This window comes from Arvicola amphibius, chromosome 1 (genome assembly GCF_903992535.2).
Source record: "Arvicola amphibius chromosome 1, mArvAmp1.2, whole genome shotgun sequence".
Classification (NCBI taxonomy): domain Eukaryota; kingdom Metazoa; phylum Chordata; class Mammalia; order Rodentia; family Cricetidae; genus Arvicola; species Arvicola amphibius.
In genome coordinates this window covers 83,841,018-83,858,039 of record NC_052047.1, presented here as the reverse complement: position 1 = coordinate 83,858,039, position 17,022 = coordinate 83,841,018, and positions in this window count along the sequence as shown.

Below are 17,022 nucleotides of genomic sequence, written 5' to 3'. Positions count from 1 at the left end.
TAAAGACTGCACAATACCTTTTTATATAAATGCAAGGCATTTTGGAGACTTTCAGATTGGTCTGAAAAGCCAAAGACAAATAAAACGGAGCCTGAGAAGGGCTACAGTGGCAGTCATACCACAGAAGGCCACAGGTTTGAAAGCAAAGCTCAGAGTCCAGCAAGAGCAGGACTAGGTCCAGATGAAGAAAGGGACCAACAGATGGCCAGCAGGTCCACATGAGCAAACAGGAAGCAGTCAGCAATGAAGTAGGCTGTTCAACAGCAGGGATGGAGCCAAGCTGAAGCCTCCAGAACAGACAGTTCTCTTTCTAGCTTTGCTGAACCAGGGTGGTCGGGAGACAAGGCTAGTGAGAGTCATCACCATGGCGGTGCTATAGGTAGGTGTTCACGTCTGTGTGGTTCAGGTGAGAGTTACTCCATATGGCTGATGAGTTCTTGGGCGTGGATTCCCTGATACAGTTCTAATGCACCTATGTGCCTCTACAGTCCCTTTTCCTCTCCCAGTGATGTCATTTGTCCGTCTGCTGTGTGCACAGTTCTGGGTAGATGGTGCCACTCATGTGTCCACCCAATTGCAGAGTTAATCTCCGTCCTCAAAATGGTGTCGAAAGCATTTGAGAAATAGAATCTGCCAGAGCAATGTACAGCTTGGGAAATCATCACTTTAAACAATGTGGAGTGACTTAGAGTAGGCGTCATAGCCTGCATCCAGGTGACAATATCAGTCAGGTCCTGCCTGGCTTATTCGTCCATGCTTGGAGGGAAGCATGTCGATTGAGAAATGGCAGGTAGAAAACAGATGTGCGAAAGAAAAGACAGGAACACAGGATAAGATCTGGAGGGAAATTCAATGGATACTGAAATGTGCCTGCATTTATCTTCCATATTTTCTTATATACCCCAATCCAAAAGTGAGGGGGGAAGAAGACAAAGGAAGGACTGCTTTAAAATGGCACAAAGGACAAACAGCAATCACTCGCTTCAATATTTGAGACATCAAATAACTATATCCTTAGTTAAGTACTCTGCTGTTTAGACAGGACCTGTAACAACCATACCTTAGACCAAGCATCCTGTAGGCAGTCACTCCCTGGGTCAAAAACTTCCTATGATCTCCTTGAAGGAGCAAGAATAGGCTTGAATTCTCTGACCTTTGGTCAAGGTGGAACAGATCCACCTCTATGGGCCATCTTAATACTCAAAACACCAGTTAACCACACCCAAAGTCAGGATATCTTGTTTATTGCCACAGTTACTGTCAATAACTTTGAAAGAGCACGGAGTAGACTCAGACTCTCAGACCTTTAGTCAAAGCAGAGCAGGCCCATATCTGTGGGTCCCCACAAGTAGGGAATATCCTAATCTCAACAAAAGACTATTTAGGGGCTGGAGAAATGGTTCATCATTTAAGAGTACTTGTTGTTCTTGCAACAGAGTACCTATAGTGGTATATTATTTGTGTTTTAATAAATAAAGCTTGCCTGAAGATCAGTGCAAAGTAGTCAGACTATTCAGTCATACAGGTCAGGCAGTGAGTGGTGACACACACTATTAATCCCAGCAGGTACACTAGTCAGCCAAATAGGCCAGGCAGTGGTTGCACACATCTTTAATCTGAGCAGCCACGCTAGTTATCCATAGAGGCCAAGTGGTGGTAGTGCATGCCTTTAATCCCAACATTAGAAAGGAATATAACACAGGAGGAGACAGGTCTCAACTCAAGTCTCAATCTGAGGATTCGTGGAGGCAGAATTGCCCATTTTTGGTCTGAGATAGAGATAAAAGCCAGTGGCTAGGTGCTTTGCTTTTCTGATCTTCAGGTTGAACCCCAAAATCTATCTCTGGGTTTATATTATTCATGCAACATTTGGCACCAAGCATTCAGGGTACAAATTCATGAAAAATATCATTTGCTGTGACATTACGGCCACCATCATAGGCTGGGGCTACACATGACTGGAGTCATTACCCTACCAGATAGGTTTTTTTTTTTCTCACCTGGAAGGCTCTCCCTTAACCCTCTTCTCAGGCTTCTGACAAAATAGGTAGCTGCCTTGAAATCCAATCATGCTTTTATTGTTCTTTTGTTTTGGTTTGTTTTTGTTTTTGCTTTTTTTTTTTTGCTTTTATTGTTCTACGCAATAGCAATCAGCCTCACATCTTCTACAACTTGGGCAACAGATTTGGTAAGACCAAAGTTAAGTAAGGCGTTGTTATTGAACATCTGGTAGACACAGTTGCAGATATAACAATAATTTAATCATAATCTTGGCATCTAAATTAGCCTCTTCAGGATGTAAATGTTCAGTTTCTAGGGACTGGAACGTTATCCCAGGTAAAGCAGAATGTTAGATGGGCTGAATGTGTAGGGCCAGAAGGACAGGGAAGAATATTAAAACCATATGTGGTTAACATAGCAATGAATTTGTGGGGACGTGATTTATTACAGCAATGGAATACTCAGATTAACATTCCCCCAGTCTTAGAAATAAACTATAAATTAGTATATATTTCTTGGAAAAACGTTACAAGATATTATAAAGAACAGTCACTGACCATTCAGGTTGTACAAGAACAGGGTACAACAGCTGTTGATATTTCAAAGGCACCAACAGCTCTATCTTTAAAGTGGTTGACAGACAAACATGTATGGGTTATTACACAATAGCCTTTAACAACAGAGAAACTGCAAGCTTTAGAACAGCTGGTTCAGGAGCAACTAGATGCTCAGCATATTGAAGAATCAACCAGCTCTTGGAATTCTTCTGTATTTGTTGTTAAAAAGAAATCTGGAAAATAGAGAGTCATAACAGATCTAAGAACTGCAAATAAGGTGATTCAGCCAATGGACTCTGTGCAGTCTGGCACCCACTTGCCTTCTCTATTGTCTAACAGATGGCATCTTATAGTTACTGATTTAAAAGATTGTTTCTTCACTATACCATTACAAGAAAAAAAAAGAGAAAAAAATTGCCTTCACAGTGACTACTTATACTAATTCTCAACCTGCTAAGACATATCAATAGAAGATTCTCCCTCAGGGAATATTAAATAGCCTCACCCTGTACCAATATTTTGTAAGTAAACCATTGGAAATGATATGTAAGGGATTTCCTGAATCTATAGTTTACCATTACATGCATGACATTTTGCTATCTGATTGAAATTTAGAACAAATATTTGAAGAAGTAAAGAAAAATTTGCCTTGTTGGGGAATACAAATTGCCCCTGAAAAAATACAAAAAGGAAATTCTATTAATTATTTAGGTTATAAAATAGGTTTACAAAAAATAGACCCCAAAAGGTGTAAATTAGGTGAGATTGATTATAGACTCTTACTGACTTCCAAAGATTGCTAGGAGACATTTCCCATCTATGACGAAGTACTGAGACAAAATCTTATGAACTGATTAAGCAAAATCTTAAATAGTCCCAGGGAATTATAAACTGAAGCTCAGAGAGAATTGCCTTTGATTAAAGAGAAATTACAGAAGGCACAGGTGAAGCTAATGGGCCAAGCAGTGATTTAATTAGTGCAGTTTTGTGTGATTATTTTGGGTCTAAGCTAGCTGGGTGGCCAGGAACCAACAAGCCTCTCTCCTACAGTACACCACACCATTGATACCTATTCAGTTTCCAATGGACTTTCAACTGCTTTGAGCTCAGAAAAGGCTGATTTGGTAACTACATATTTGCTAGAAGTTATGGTCATCATGGGTACACCTGAACAAATAAAGACAGATAATGCTCCAGCATATGTCTCTAAGAAAATGAAACAGTTTTTTTTTTGCTTATTATAATATAAAGCATATTACAGGTATACCACACAATCCTAAAGGACAGGTGGTTATAGAAAGATCAATATGAAGCCGGGTGGTGGTGGTGCACACCTTTAATCCCAGCACTCGAGAGGCAGAGGCAGGTGGATCTCTGTGAGTTTGAGACCAGCATGGTCTACAAGAGCTAGTTCCAGGACAGGCTTGAAAGCTACAGAGAAACCCTGTCTCGAAAAACCAAAAAAAAAAGAAAAGGAAAGAAAAAGATCAATTTGAATTCTAAAGAATATGTTAAATAAAAAGGGATGATAAATATCCTCAGGAATAGATTGTATAATGCTTTATTAACTTTTAATTTTCTAAATGCTAATGAGAAAGGAATAACAGCTGTGGAGAGCCATTAGACAGTAGAGAAAAATTACAGAATTAAATTAGCGGGTATAACTTAAAGATGTACTGACCTCAGAATGGGAACCAGGACACGTGTTATGTTAAGGACAGGGTTTTGCTTTTATTTCTATAGAAGAAGGAAAGGTAGGATACTATCAAAATTGATAAAGATTCGATTTGAACAAGAGACACCTCTTAATTAGAAGAGATGATAGTTCATCAAATAGCTAGGCCATTTAATGTAAACTAACCTATAAAACTAACAAATGCTTTTCATTTGATCAGATATATTTTGCCAAAAGAAAATCTCATATTCGCGGCCTCCTGGTTCCACCTTGGGGCCACCCGAGAGTGCAGGAATCCCATTAAACCTGAATATTTCTTAATTTGGCTTGTTTTGATTTGGCTTGATTGGGAATTTGCCTTGGTAAAGAGCTCACGTTAGGAAAAATTCCTAACAAAAGGTATTCAACTAAGGAATCTGAGGACCACTGGAGAAACAAGACATCTGAAGGAAAGGGACAAATCATCCAGAAAAAAATGCCCAAGGAACAGAGTAAATTGGCCTATTGGTATACCACATTTCCAACAAGATATAAAGCTTCTCAAATGTCTGTTTCTGCTGTTCTCTATGGACACATAATGCAAACAGGTTTTTTTTTTTTTGTAGTCCCAGTCTAAATGAAGATTAAAACTGACTTGGAGTTGGGGTGTGGTGCTCTCCTTCTCTAAACCCAGGCATGTTTATTAAATTGAAATCCAAAGTCTCTGTCTTATGTCAGAAGAGTCACCTGATATGGAATAGAAGAAAAACAAATATCTAAGGAATATTTTATTGTCACCAATCTCATAATCCTTTGGTTTTATATTGTATCTGTAACAATTTTTCTTAAGGTATAAGATTCATAAGATTAATACACACACACACACACACACATATATTCTAAACTTTTTGTTATGATGTTATTATTTATATAGAGTACTAACTACTTCTAGAAAAAAGTTTCATCTACCTTCCTGTACATGATTTTGGGTTTGAGTCTCTATCAGTTTTCTGCAGTGAACCATGACCATGCCTAAAGCAACCTTTGAAGTCTCCAAAAGGAGGATGGGGACCCAAAACAATGATTCCTCCAGGACTACGATAACACCACTAAGCTGAAAAAATCCATCTAAAGATCAGCTTTGGGCTACAAACTGCTCAGAACAGTTTTGAGGTGGCTAACTGAGATGATCCAGCCTCTAGCCAGGACCTGAGACAAGCCCTACACTTTTCTGTAACAAGAACGGGGCCTGTTTGCTTGTTTGGGTTTTCTGTCCTGCCCGGTACCCCACAGCTGGCAAGCCCCAAAGAAATAGCACAGAGATCTCTATAAGTTACAATTTTTCTGATCTATGTTAACCATGTGGCTCAGTACCTTTTTTCAGTGGGGCAGATCACATCCTGCTGCTTCGGTGATCTAGGCAAGAGTGGGAGGAATCAACTTCCTCCTTCCCAGAATTCTCCTGTTCTCATTACATCATTTCTACTTCCTGTCTGGTTTTCCTGGCTATACTTTCTGCCTGGCCAATGAGCGGTTTATTTAAAACATGATTGACAGATCACAGACAATTCTCCCGCACCACTTTCCCATACCACAGAGACTGCACAGCATATGATACGGCTGCCTCGCTCAGGACTTGACAATTAACCCAATATGTTCCTTTCAGGAACCCCTAAAGATGTCATCATCCCCTCTCCCCCAGAAAACAGGAAGTAAATTTTAAGAACACAACACCAACATACCCAAGAGGTGAGGTGTATTGGTATATTACTTGTATTTTGATAAACAAATCTTGCCTGAAGACCAGAGACAAAGCTAAAGCCACTAGAGGTCAGGCAATGGTGACACACAACTTTAATCCCAGGATTTGGGAGACAGCGCAGATGGATCTCTGTGAGTTGAAGGCCACCCTGGGCTACATAAGATTGTAACATGAAGGCCGGCTTGTTGAGGTTTCTTTCCCACCCAGTATCCCACAGCCAGCAAGTCCCAAAGAAAATCACACAGAGATTTCCATAAGTTATAAAACTGATTGGCCCATTAGCTCAGGCTACTTGTTATCTCTTGTAGTTTATATTAACCCATTATTCTTATCTATGTTAGCCATATGGCTTGGTACCTTTCTGAGCCAGGTAGATTACATCTTGCTTCTTCCATGGTCTGGGCAGGACTGAGAGGAATGGGCTTCCTTCTTTCCAGCATTTTCCTCTTCTCATCACCCTGCCTCTACTTCCTGTATGGTTGACCCGCCTATACTTCCTGCTGGCCAATCAGCACTTATTCAAAACATGATTGACAGAATACAGACAATTCTCCCGCACCATAAGATCAATGCTGAAACAAATCCAGGTGGTACTTCACACTATTAATCTCAGTCTTGGGGAGTCACGCCTTTAATCCCAGCACAAGAGGGAATATAAAATGGGAGGAGAGAGAGGCTTAGTCTGCTTAGTTTGTGGCCACCCAGGCTTGATAGAGGTAAGACTTCTCTAATGGCTTGCCTCTTTGCTTGTTTGGTTTTTGGGTTGAACCCCAATTTGTTTTTTGGTTTTTTTTAATTTATTTTATTTTTTCTAAAAAAGAAAACAAGGTATCTTTTATCATTTTACACATGAATCCCAGTTCTCATTTCCTCTCCTCCTCCTATTCCCTCCACTTAGTCCCACAAACCCACCCCCTATCTACTCTTCAGGGTGGGTGATGCACATTGCTTTGGGGACAGTCTAAGGCCCTCCCTACTATATCTAGGCTGAGCAAGGTATCCATCCAACAATAATGAGTTCCCAAAAAGCCAGTACAAGTAGTAGGGATAAATCCTGGTGCCACTGCCAGTGGTCCCGCAGTTCACCCCAAACACACAACTGTCACTCACATTCAGAGGAGCTAGTTTGAACCTACGCTTGTTCCTTCCCAGTCCAGCTGGAGTTGGTAAGCTCCCAATAGCTCAGGTAGACTATTTCAATGGGTGTCCCCATCATAGTCTTGACCTCTTTGCTCATATTCTCACTCCTCCCGCTCTTTGGCTGAACTTTGGGAGCTCAGCCCAGTGCTCTGCTGTGGGTCTCTGCCTCTGTTTCCATCAGTTGCTGAATGAAGAAGGTTATATGGTGACATTTAAGATATTCATCAATCTGACTACAGGGCAAGGCCAGTTCAGGTACTCTCTTCTATTGCGTAGGGTCTTAGCTGGGGTCATCCTTGTGGACTCCTGGGAATTTCTCTAGTGCCAGGTTTCTTGCTAGCCCCATATTGGCTCGCTCAATCAAAGTATCTCTTTCCTTGCTCTCATCTCTGTTCTTCCTCTGTTCTCATCTCTGTTCTTCCTTCTTGCCGGTTTCTCAGGAAATTCGGGATCAACCTACCCCAGGACCCAGCAATCGCACTCTTGGGAATTTACCCAAGAGATGCCCAATCATATTACAAAAGCATTTGCTCAACTATGTTCATAGCAGCATTATTTGTAATAGCCAGATCCTGGAAACAACCTAGATGCCCCTCAGTGGAAGAATGGATGAAGAAACTGTGGAATATATACATGCTAGAATACTACTCAGCGGTAAAAAACAATGACATCTTGAATTTTGCATGCAAATGGATGGAAATAGAAAACACTATTCTGAGTGAGGTAACCCAGACCCAAAAAGATGAACATGGGATGTACTCACTCATAATCGGTTTCTAGCCATAATTAAAGAACATCGAGCCTATAATTTGGGATCCTTGAGAAGATAATAAGAAGGTGAACCCCCCAAAAAAGATATAGTAATCCTCCTGGATATTGGAAGTAGACATGATCGCCAGGCAAAAATTGGGAACTTGAAGGTTGGGCGAGACGAGGCCAAGGGAAGATGGGGAGAGAAAAGCGTGAAGGGGAGAATGGGGGGAGCTCGGAGGAATGGGATGCTTGGGATACAAGAAGGGTGGATATGGGAGCAGGGAAGCATATATCTTAATTTAGGGAGCCATCTGAGGGTTGTCAAGAGACTTGACCCTAGAGGGGTTCCCAGGTTTCCAGGGAGACATCCCCCGTTAGTTCCTTGGGCAGCTGAGTAGAGGGAGCCTGAAAAGGCCAGTTCCTATAGCCATACTGATGAATTTCTTGCATATCACCATAGAACCTCCACCTGGCGATAGATGAAGAAAATGACAGAGCCCCACATTGGAGCACCGGACTGAGCTCCCAAGGTCCTGATGAGGAGCAGAAGGAGAGAGAACATGAGAAAGAAAGTCAGGACCGTGAGGGGTGCATTCACCCATGGAGACGGTGGGACAGAACTAACGGGAGATCACCAACTCCAGTTGGATTGGGACTGATGGAACATGAGACCAAACCAGACTCTCTGAATGTGGCCAACAGCGGGGGCTGACTGAGAAGCCAAGGACAATGGTGCTGGGCTTTGACTCTTCTGCATGGACAGGCTCTGTGGGAGCCGTCTCAGCTTGGTTGATCACCTTCCTCACCTGGGGGGAGTTGGGAGGACCTTGGTCTTAACATAGAGTAGGGAACCCCGATGGCTCCTTGGCCTGAAAAGGGAGGGAGGGAGGGTATGGGGGAAGGGGAGGGAAGGGGGAGGAAGAGGGGAGGAGATGGAAATTTTTTAAATAAAAAAAAATAAAAATAAAAAAATTGAAATCGAAAAAAAATCAAGAAGTTTGTGTGTGACTTTTGAAAGACTTTGTATTTTAGTATTATAAATTACTCAATGCATGATGATAACTAATTGCTGAAAAGATGTGTTAAATATCAAATAGTATGTGTTTATATTCTAAATATACATATATTCTAAATGTAGAATGCTCAAAGACTAGAGGAGGAAATACATGAAAGTAGGGAGACAAGTGGGCAGGAACATGATAGAAAAGTAGGAGAGGCTGAGAGAGGCAGTGGAGAAGAGGTAGAAATGGCTTGTTTTCTCTCCTGTATATGACATGAAAGCAGAGGGGGGCCATTTAGGAGGAAGAGGATCAGCAAGGCTGCAGGTAAGGGAGGGCAATGGAGCTTCAAAGGCAATCAAAGTTCAGTGAGATTAATATATACATTCCCATGGTTGCTACCACAACATAATAAACATTTCCATCACACTGAAACATTCTCCCAAAGTCCTTTGTAGTTGACCCACAATCCTCAAAGCAGATAAGCACTGCTTTGATTCCTCTTGTTGTCCATTAGGTTGGCTTTTTATAGAATCCCATAGACATGTGACCATAGAGTAAATAGACCATACTCTTGGGTCTAGATGTTTGCACAGTCAGCATTAATCCAGAAGAATCTTCCACATTGCTGTCAGATGTAAGTCAGTTTCCCTTCACGGTACCTTATAGTCATCCCTTCTATAGCTACGCCATGATACTTTGTTATTCTTTCACTTGTTGGTGGACATTTGCTTTATTTCAAGGTTTCAGCTAAAGCACCAAAAATGCTCTGTACTTTTATGACCACCTCTTTATATGGACACATATTTCCACTGCTGCTGGGAACAACCTAGAAATGGACATTTTCAGGGCCATGTGCTACTTTAAAAGACAGCTGGTGTTCTAAAGCGGCTGTGCAGTTTAGGGTGTCGAAGAGCAACGAGAGCAGCAGCGGCTCCACGCCCTCACTTGACATCAGTGCTCTTTCCAGCTTTAGCCGCTGGAGCGCATGGATAGGATTGTCCATTTCGTTTCCCTGATGACTTCTGGAGAGAGTGTCTTATGGTTAGTGCCATATATTTTTTCTTTATTGCTATTTTTCTTTTTATTCAAAATTTTTTTCAAAATTTAACAACCATTTCTAGTGGACTTTGAAGATTTGTTTTATATTAATCTTGGGGGGGGTGGTCATGTGGACATGCACGTGCGGTACAGGGTCCAGAAGAGTGGACGTTGGAGCCCCTGGAGCGGGAGGTACAGGGAGTTGTGAACTGTGTGGTACAGGTACAGCAACAGTCAGTGTGTCCTCTGAATCGCTGAGCCATCTTTCCAGTTCCTCAGGGTTTAATCTCAAGTGATAAATCTCAGTTGCTGATGTATTTTTGTCAATATTTGGAGATTTCCTAGGTATCTCTCTGTTTTTATATCTAATTCCTTTGATGTTAGACGATCTAATCTAGTCGTATGATTTCCAACCTTTGAAATGCACTGTAGGATGTTTTATTACTCTGAACATGCTTCAGCTTGGTTCACATTCTATGTGTCCTCAAAAAGAATGTATGTTCCACTGTTGTTGGGTAAAGTGTTTTACAACTCTAAGGTTGAGGATGTAGCTCATTTGGAACACGGATGGTTGTGTATATCTGTAATCCCAGCACAGGAGAGGTAGAAACCAGAAGATCAGAAGTTCAAGACCATCCTCTATAAAGTATCTGAAGTCACCTGGACTACATATGACCTGTCAGGACAATAAATAAATAAATATATCAACGTGGTGATTTTTCACTAATAGTGTTTTTCAAGTGTTTTCCAGAATTTCTGTTTTTGTATTTTCTGATTCACAAAGGATGCACTGAAATCCGTTGTCTACTTAGATCCTCCCACCCCATTCAGTTCTGTCCGTTCTTGTTCCATTATTCAGAACTCTATTATTAGATGTATTTAAAGACTTTTCTAGTTCTTCATGAATTTTGAATCCCCTATTATGAGAGTTTAGAATTCTGGGTTATTTTTATTTTTATCTTAAGCCCTTTAACTACGTCTTCCTGTTGTTTTCTAGTTTGCATAATTTCAGATGCAAAGCCTATTGTCACTCACTCCTTGTTTCTGTGTCCTGTGTCTCCTCCACCACCATGAAAAACAATTGTCCTTCCTTTTGAACTATTCCACTGTGATCGTCTGTGGATTTGCTCAGAGCAGCCTCCTTCCTCCTCTTGTTCCCAGTAGCACTGCTGCTTCTGACTGAGGTTGGGAAAGAGACTGCTTCAGTCCCTGCGAAGCTGCTGCACAGCCACATCTCCTGCCAGAGCTGTCTGATTTACGACTGAAACTTGCAGTGCTGGACACGGGCTCATGAGTCTCTGCGTGGTTCCAGCTGTTGACTCTACCAACTCACAAGGAATAACAAAGTTTTACTGCTTAGTACACTTAGGGCAATTCCCCAGATTCCCTATCAAGCTGGGTCTTGTTAGATCAGCACAAGTAGGTTTGTTCTTTTCTTTTTATGTAACGTGGTGTTGGCATGAAGAATTTCATCATCTTTCTCATGAACTAATGTATCATGAAACCTATAAATAGTCCAGTTAAATTCTGATGACAGTAATAAAAGAATTACAGTAATGTTTTATAATATTTTATAGCTTATAAAATAATTTCACAGACATTTTCTCATTTAGTTTTATGATTATTTGTACCAAGTTTTTATAGACTTATCTAAATCAATAAAACACTCGCTGAAGAAAAATTACAGTTAACATTTAAATTTTTTCCTTTGGTGTGTGTGGAAATTGACATATTTGTGTGTACGATTACACATGTGCATGCTTGTGGAGGCCAGAGGTCAGTGCTGGAGTCTTTCTCAGTTCCTTTCCATCTTTCTGATCTTTCTCAGCTTGAAGCTCTCCTGCTCAACTAGCCTGGGTCACGGACATGAGCCTCTGTGCCTGGTTTTTCACGTTGGCTTTGGAGGCTTGACCTTGGGTCCTGTGCTTCCTCACCAAGCGGTTCATCAACTGGGCCATCTTCCCAACCCAACTCTTAAAAGATGAAAAACCAAACCAACAAAACCAAAACAAAGTAGAATAGCACTTAAGAGCCACAGTGTTGCCATTTAACATGCAAAAATGGCTGTGGCCTCTTCTGACTCGGCCTGAACTCTTTCTAGTGCCCCTGCTCTGTTGGGATGGGAAGTGGATTTGTTTTATTTATAAAGGGGCCAATCACTGAGCTTCTGTGTATTTTTCCGTTCTGTAAAGAGTGTGTTTGGTTTATCGCTTTACTTTGTGTTTTGTGACAGGCATCCTCACTGGAGGACAGCTGGGCCCGGTTGACCTCATCCTCCAGTACCTCCACTGTGGCGAGGTGAATGAGGCAGTCAACATCCTGAGCAGCTCCATCAATCAAAATATCTGTTTCCTTGCTCTCATCTTTGTCCTTCCTCCACCTCAACTATCCAGTTCCCTCAAGTTCTTCTTCTCCCCTCCTCGTTCCCCTCCATCCTCCCTTCTCCTCCAACCCTGATGCTCACTATATTGTCAGGCATTCTTGTCTATTTCCCCTTTCCAGGTAGATCTATGTATGTTTTTCTTAGGGTTCACCTTGTTACTTAGCTTTTCAAGGATCATGAACTATAGGCTCAATATCCTTTGCTTTACAGCTAGTATCCACTTAGTGAGTACATGCCATGTTCATCTTTCTGGGTCTGGGTTACCTCACTCAGTTCCATTCATTTGCATGCAAATTTAAAGATGCCATTGTTTTTTTACCGCTGAGTAGGACTCCATTTACTGTGTAAATGTACCACATTTTCTTTATTCATTCTTCAGTTGAGGAGCATCTAGGTTGTTTCCAGGTTCTGACAACTACAAATAATGATGCTATGAACACAGCTGAGCACATGTCTTTGTAGTATGATTGAGCATCTTTTGGGTATATGCCCAAGAATGGTATTGCTAGGTCCTGAGGTAAGTTGATTCCCAATTTTCTGAGAAACCGCCATACTGATTTGCAGAGTGGTTGTACAAGTTTGCATTCCCACCAGCAATGAAGAAGTATTCCCCTTACTCCACATCCTCTCCAGAATAAGCTATCAATGGTGGTTTTGAACTTAGTCATTCCGACTGGTGTAATATGGTATCTCAAAGTCATTTTGATTTTCATTTCCCTGATGGCTAAGGAAGTTGAACATTTCCTTAAGTGTCCTTTGGCCATTTGAGAGTCTTAAATTGAGAAAATTCTGTTTAGTTCTGCAACCCATTTTGTAATTGGATTATTTGGAACTTTGATGTCTAATTTCTTTTTTTTTTTTTCTCATGGTTTATTTTTTTTTATATTTAAAAATTTCCATCTCCTTCCCTCCTCCTCCCCCCTCCCTCCCCTCCTTCTCCCCTTTCTCTCCCCTCCTTCTCCCCCTTCCCTCCCCTCCCCTCCACCCATACCTCCCCTCCCTCCCTCTCAAGGCCAAGGAGCCATCAGGGTTCCCCACTCTATGCTAAGACCAAGGTCCTCCCAACTCCCCCCAGGTCCAGGAAGGTGATCGACCAAGCTGAGAAGACTCCCACAGAGCCCGTCCATGAAGAACAATCAGAGCCCAGAGCCATTGTCCTTTGTTTCTCAGTCAGCCCCCGCTGTTGGTCACACTCAGAGAGACGGGTTTGGTCGCATGATCCATCAGTCCCATTCCAACTGGAGTTGGTGATCTCCCATTAGTTCTGTCCCACCGTCTCCATGAGTGAACGCACCCCTCTCGTTCCTGACTTTCTCCCTCATGTTCTCGCTCCTTCTGCTCCTCATCGGGACCTTGGGAGCTCACGTCCAGTGCTCCAATGTGGGGCTCAGTCACCTTCCCCATCTGTCGCCAGCTGGAGGTTCCCTCCCGGTCCTGACTTTCTTTCTCATGTTCTCTCTCCTTCTGCTCCTCATCAGGACCTTGGGAGCTCAGTCCGGTGCTCCAAGGTGGGGCTCTGTCATTTTCTTCATCTATCGTCAGGTGGAGGTTCTATGGTGATATGCAAGAAATTCATCAGTATGGCTATAGGAACTGGCCTTTTCAGGCTCCCTCTCCTCAGCTGCCCAAGGAACTAACTGGGGGCGTCTCCCTGGAAACCTGGGAACCCCTCTAGGGTCAAGTCTCTTGACAACCCTCAGGTAGCTCCTTAAATTCAGATATATGCTTCCCTGCTCTCATATCCACCCTTCCTATATCCCAAGCACCCCATTCCTCCGAGCTCCCCCGGCTCTCCCCTTCACACTTTTCTCTCCCCATCTTCCCTTGGCCCAGTCTTGCCCAACCCTCAAGTTCCCAATTTTGCCTGGCGATCGTGTCTACTTCCAATATCCAGGAGGATTACTATATCTTTTTTGGGAGTTCACCTTCTTATTATCTTCTCAAGGATCCCAAACTTATAGGCTCGATGTCCTTTAATCATGGCTAGAAACCGAATATGAGTGAGTACATCCCATGTTCATCTTTATGGGTCTGGGTTACCTCACTCAGAATAGTGTTTTCTATTTCCATCCATTTGCCTGCAAAATTCAAGATGTCATTGTTTTTTACCGCTGAGTAGTATTCTAGCATGTATATATTCCACAGTTTCTTCATCCATTCTTCCACTGAAGGGCATCTAGGCTGTCTCCAGGATCTGGCTATTACAAATAATGCTGCTATGAACATAGATGAGCATATGCTTTTGTTGTATGATTGGGCATCTCTTGGGTAGATTCCCAATAGTGGAATTGCTGGGTCCTGGGGTAGGTTGATCCCGAATTTCCTGAGAAACCGCCACACTGCTTTCCAAAGTGGTTGCACAAGTTTGCATTCCCACCAGCAATGGATGAGTGTGCCCCTTACCCCACAACCTCTCCAGCAAAGGTTATTATTGGTGTTTTGGATTTTAGCCAATCTGACAGGTGTAAGATGATATCTCAAAGTTGTTTTGATTTGCATTTCCCTAATAGCTAGGGAGGTTGAGCATGACCTTAAGTGTCTTTTGGCCATTCGAACTTCTTCTGTTGAGAATTCTCTGTTCAGTTCAGCGCCCCATTTTTTAATTGGGTTAATTGGCATTTTACCGTCTAGTCTCTTGAGTTCCTTATATATTTTAGAGATCAGACCTTTGTCAGTTGCAGGGTTGGTGAAGATCTTTTCCCAGTCAGTAGGCTGCCTTTGTGTCTTAGTGACAATGTCCTTTGCTTTACAGAAGCTGCTCAACTTCAGGAGGTCCCATTTATTCAATGTTGCCCTTAAAGTCTGTGCAGCTGGGGTTATGCATAGGAAACGGTTCCCTGTGCCCATTTGTTGTAGAGTACTTCCCACTTTCTCCTCTATCAATCTCAATGTGTTCAAATTAATATTGAGGTCTTTAATCCATTTGGACTTGAGTTTTGTGCATGGTGATAGATATGGATCTACTTTCATTCTTCTACAGGTTGACATCCAGTTATGCCAGCATCATTTGTTGAAGATGCCCTCTTTTTTCCATTGTGTACTTTTGGCTCCTTTATCAAAAATCAGGTGTTCATAGGTTTGTGGTTTAAGATCCGGGTCTTCTATACGATTCCATTGGTCAACTTCTCTGTTCTTATGCCAATACCAAGCCGTTTTCAATACTGTAGCTCTGTAATAGAGTTTGAAGTCAGGGATGGTAATGCCTCCAGAAGTACCTTTATTGTATAAGATTTTTTTGGCTATCCTGGGTTTCTTGTTTTTCCATATAAAGTTGATTATTGTCCTCTCAATCTCTGTGAAGAATTTTAATGGGACCTTGATTGGGATTGCATTGAATCTATAGATTGCTTTTGGTAGAATTGCCATTTTTACTATGTTGATCCTCCCAATCCACGAGCAGGGGAGATCCTTCCATTTTCTGGTATCCTCTTCAATTTCTTTCTTCAAAGACTTAAAGTTCTTGTCAAATAAATCCTTCACTTCCTTGGTTAGCGATACTCCCAGATATCTTATGCTATTTGTGGCTATTGTGAAAGGTGATACTTCTCTGATTTCCCTCTCTGCTTCCTTATCCTTTGTGTATAGGAGGGCGACTGATTTTTTGGAGTTGATCTTGTAACCTGCCACGTTACTGAAGGAGTTTATCAGCTGTAGGAGTTCTTTGGTGGAGTTTTTGGGGTCGCTTATGTATACTATCATATCATCTGCAAATAATGAAAGTTTAACTTCTTCCTTTCCAAATTGAATCCCCTTGATTCCCTTATGCTGTCTTATTGCTATTGCTAGAACTTCAAGCACTATATTGAAGAGATAAGGAGAGAGTGGACAGCCTTGTCGTGTTCCTGAATTTAGTGGGATAGCCTTGAGTTTCTCTCCGTTTAATTTGATGTTAGCTGTCGGCTTGCTGTAAATAGCTTTTATTATATTTAGGAATGACCCTTGTATCCCTAATCTCTCCAAGACCTTTATCATAAAAGGGTGCTGAATTTTGTCAAATGCTTTTTCAGCATCTAATGAGATGACCATATGGTTTTTTTCCTTCAGTTTGTTTATATGATGGATTACATTAATAGATTTTCGTATGTTGAACCAGCCCTGCATCTCTGGGATGAAGCCTACTTGATCGTAATGGATAATTTTTCTAATGTGTTCTTGGATTCGGTTTGCCAGTATTTTATTGAGAATTTTTGCGTCCATGTTCATGAGTGAGATTGGCCTGTAATTCTCTTTCTTGGTTGAGTCTTTGTGTGGTTTAGGTATCAGGGTAACTGTAGCTTCATAGAAGGAATTTGGCAGTGACTCTTGTGTTTCTATATTATGAAATACCTTAAGGAGTATAGGTATTAGGTCTTCTTGGAAGTTCTGGTAGAATTCCGCATTGAAACCATCTGGTCCTGGGCTCTTTTTGGTAGGGAGGTTTCTGATAACAGTTTCTATTTCTTCGCGCCTAACAGGACGATTTAGAGCATTTACCTGGTCCTGGTTTAACTTTGGTATATGGTATTTATCTAAAAAACTGTCCATTTCTTTTACATTTTCCAATTTTGTGGCATACAGGCTTTTGTAGTAAGATCTAATGATTTTCTGAATTTCCTCTGTGTCTGTGGTTATGTCCCCCTTTTCATTTCTGATCTTGTTAATTTGCGTGTTCTCCCTCTGCCGTTTGATTAGTTTGGCTAAGGGTTTGTCAATCTTGTTGATTTTCTCCAAGAACCAGCTTCTTGTTTCATTGA